Genomic DNA, 4,156 nt, shown 5'->3' on the forward strand with positions numbered 1-4,156 from the left:
GTGTGTGTGTGTGTGTGTGTGTGTGTGTGTGTGTGTGTGTGTGTGTGTGTATGCATTTGTTTCAATAGTTATAAATAATAGAACTGATAGCTCTCAACGGGTACCTTTAATTAGTAGTTCTTAAATTATTTAAAGCCCCTATGTAAAGGGTTGGGAATGTCCAATTCTAACGACTGCTGTCAGTAGTATAAAAGCCGCAAAATAAAACTACCCACTGTTGCAAACAATTAAGACCACAAAGCTGGGTTTACCGCTAATCTCCAATTCAGTTACTGGCTGAATCACAAGTAAGTCTTTACTTATTATTACCATTATTATTATGTATGTTATTATTGTTACTTTTACATCCCTTCTTTTTTTATTTCAAGATTATTTCTGGGCTTTTCTGCCTTTAAAGGACAGGACAGTTAGGTGAGAAAGGGAAAACATGCAGAATATTCTCACAGGTCAGACTCAAACCCTGGACCTCTGCATCGAGGTAAGCCTCGAAGCATGTGCACCTGCTCTACCCACTGAGCGACCCCAGCCACACAACTTCACTCCGTTGTCTGGACAATACAGTTTATTCACTGTGCTTTTGAAAACAACACAATCATTGGGCTTGTAGGATATAAATTATATGTTAGTATGTATTTGTTATATTAATTAATAATAAAGTAAGGAAAGTTCAAGTCTGTGTAAAGTCACTACACGGATCAATGGTGTCAGTCTTTTTTGATTTTGTTCACTGAAGTCTAAAGTCATCCAATTCTAGGAGAAAACCTATTTGGAGCAAAAGTGGCATGAGTAAAGTGAAAACTATTAAAAGTATCTCCTTTCTTCTCCTTGGTCTACCAAATAAACATATCCAAAATCAAAATAAGAGTAAGTTGTACAATGTTCTAATTTTCTGTGCCCGAAAGAATATTTTATTACAATGGATTTCTGATAAATCTCCTACAATTTTTGGGTGGAAGAAGCTCGTTCTGGAATAATCCCTCTGGACTTTCTAACATGCCTCGTCCACTCTAAGACTGACGTTTTTGGACGCATAGGAAGCCCTTCTTGGACTATGCTGAAGACCACGTGTCTACCATCCTGTTCGAGCATTTATGAATGTTAGATGTTACTGTACAATGATGGATATGTATGGCCCCCATCTTAATTTCTTTTATCTCTGGACTGCACTGCTGAGCCTTTTTTTTTTTTCTTTTTTTTTTTTTTCTTATGTTGTTGTTGTTGTTGTTAAACAAAAAAAATAAAAAAAAAATCCATAAATATTACAAAAAAAAAAAAAGTATCTCCTTAACCCTCCTGTTGTCCCATTTTCAAAAGGTTTCAACATCAGAAATGTGTGTTTCTTTCAACCAAATTGTCAAAGGAAATAACGTGGATGCTTCCATACAACGCTCTTCACAAGTAAAATAAAAACTCAGTTCACTACTTTCATTGAATTTAGGTTTTTTAATACATTTTGAAAAAATTGACAAAAGGCTTTGTGTATTTTCTGTCATATCTACGATGTGATGACGTCAGAGTTTAATGTGGCCTTCAAACTGTATTTTAGACAAATCCCTTTGAGCTAAAACGTTAAGATTTTCCAACTGTTCTGGTTTCAACAGTTGTTTCCACTCTCAACTAAGTGATATGTAACTCAAGCTGGAATTCTCTAGCCTTCTATGATTGGTCGTCTGCTCCAGACAGGAACTACTGGAGTTTTTTTGTCGTACGTCACATGTAGCGACATGCTGATCAGGTTACTTAACTCTCCTCAGAAGCCAAAATGAAGCAGTTGCATGATGGCCGTTGAGCGCACTGCAACAACAAATCTAATCACTCTAAAGGCATGTTTGCCCATATTATTAATCTAATCTGATAAATTACCTTGTTAGCCCGTATTGATTGATGTCCTTGCTGCTGTGGCGATGGAAAGTTGCACTACAGAGATGGAAAGTGATGACTTGTTCATGGCCCATCAGCGCAAACAAAAGGATAAAGACACTCTTGTGCTTTGAAAAAAATGATAGTACCTGTGAAGAATCTGGGAGCTAATGAATCAATTACAAACCCGCTCGGATCAATCACACACATACACAGAACAAGGAGAAATGCGCTCCCTCGGTCTCTCTCTCTCTCTCTCTCTCTCTCTCTCTCTGGCTCGCTCCCGCTCGCTCTCGCTCCTGCTCCGTCAGGCAGTCGGGTCTGCGGATCTGTTCCGTTAACGTTAGGTTTTCAGCTTCAGGTTTGTTTTTACTTTGGTTTGTAGTCCTTACAGACTTAGTAACCAGTATGTGGTGAACGGGGGTTTGTAGTCCTTACATAGTAACCAGTAGATTTCTGGTGAACGGGGGTTTGTAGTCCTTACATAGTAACCAGTAGATTTCTGGTGACGTGGGGTGTAGTCTTACATAGTACCAGTAGATTCTGGTGACGTGGGTTCAGATGCTGCTTGGTTTAAATGCAACTCCCGTGCGTCTCTGCCATCGGAGATTTTTTTTTTTTACTGTCGCTGCCCCCCCCGCCTCTCTCTCTGTGTCTCTCTTTACTCACTCACTCACACACACACACACACCACACACAACACACACCACACACACACCACAACACACACACACACATATACCTGGTGTGGAATAAAAGAAATAAAAAAAATTAAAACGACCAAGAACAACAAAAAAAATCACACTGATCATAAAAAAATTAAAAATTAAAAAAAGAAAGTTATATTGAGTATGAAAACTCTTGTTCATTACATTTTACTTCATAATTGCAACTGCATGTGTTGTATTCATTGTTGCAAAACGTTCTGTATATAGTTTGTTTGTTACCATGACAACACCATTGATCTGAAGCTTGATGCTGTCATGTAAATAGTTTTCAAATCAGCAATAAATATAACAATTTTTGATCAACTCATATCAATTGCATGCTTAAATAACATACCGGTTAAAGCCCCGCACATTTCAAGAGAACCCGACCCACTTCCGGGTTAAATATGACCACTTCCGGTTTAGGCCCCCCCAGTCCGAGTACGGATCCGGATACAGATAATTCATGTGGTAAACAGATACAGATAATACTGTACTCGCTCATCCCTAAGGGGCCCATAGAGAATCCCTTTGTACAGAGGCGGTTTGGGGGTGGTGAGAGAGTGTGAAGTTAGCGTGAGAAGCGTGGAGCCGCCCGACGCATTTGGTTCTACAGATTTCGGCCATGGTGGTGGCTACTTAGTACGAAAGAGCTTGTTTGAAATGTGCCTGGCCAATTAAAAAAGGCTCTAAATAACACATTGCTAGACAAAAGATACCAAGATTAGCCATGAAGATATCTCATAGGGATTTTACAAATGATGTCTATCTCAATTATCCAGATGTTACAATGTGTGGATGATTCATTCCTTATTGAACTGGATTACATTTTCTCCAGATATTAAATCATAATTATACCTTTATCTGAGTACCCCACGTTCCCTGCCCGTGTCTCTTGTCCCCTGGCTCTTCTGTTTGGTTTACTGCCTCTGAAAGAGTCTTGCACTGTAGTGTAATATATCACCTTACAGTCGCCGAGCCAGCGCTCGGCATAATCCATCTTCATGTTGACACCTGCCATTCTGTCTGAGCTGTAAAAGGTGCAATGTCTGCACAGGGATTCCAATTTATCAATTTAATATTCTAATCTAAATTTGAAACTAAAAGTTTTTTTTTTCCTTTTAAAAATGGAATAAAGCCTTAGGCACCAAACATGGTGTTTTTATCTTTATTTCAACTGCACACAATGAGATGATTGGCATGGGAAAACCAAAACTGAATCAATTGCTATTCCATTAGGGCGGGTTCCTTGTTGTACTGGGTCCCTTCAGTTAAACACTGACTACGTTTACATGCACATATTATTTCGGTTTTGGCCTTTATTCTGCAAAAGACGATATTACGACTAAGCTGTTTTCATGGCTAATGAAAATGAATATTCTACTAATATTCCTGTTTAGCCGTGCAAAATAGGATTTTTTTCAAAGTTTTTGTCCACAGGCAGACTTGATGGACCACGTGAACACAGCCTCCCTCCTCAATACCAACAACCACCTTCATGAAAAGCTTGTCATGAAATGTTTGTGCATATCCAAAAACTGTTCAAGCCTTTTGTATTGTTTAAAAGTAGTTTTTTTTTTTTTTTTTTT

General features: G+C 38.5%; 1 long non-coding RNA gene across 1 annotated transcript in view; it reads left to right on the forward strand.

Moving 5' to 3' along the window:
* The first annotated feature begins 314 nt into the window (after positions 1 to 314).
* LOC116697172 (uncharacterized) overlaps positions 315 to 4,156 on the forward strand; it is a 9,538-nt gene continuing 5,696 nt past the window's right edge. Inside the window, exon 1 of the long non-coding RNA XR_004333945.1 lies at positions 315 to 325. This is a non-coding gene — a long non-coding RNA (uncharacterized LOC116697172). The remainder of the gene's footprint in view (positions 326 to 4,156) is intronic.

This window comes from Etheostoma spectabile, chromosome 10, assembly GCF_008692095.1.
Source record: "Etheostoma spectabile isolate EspeVRDwgs_2016 chromosome 10, UIUC_Espe_1.0, whole genome shotgun sequence".
NCBI lineage: Eukaryota > Metazoa > Chordata > Actinopteri > Perciformes > Percidae > Etheostoma > Etheostoma spectabile.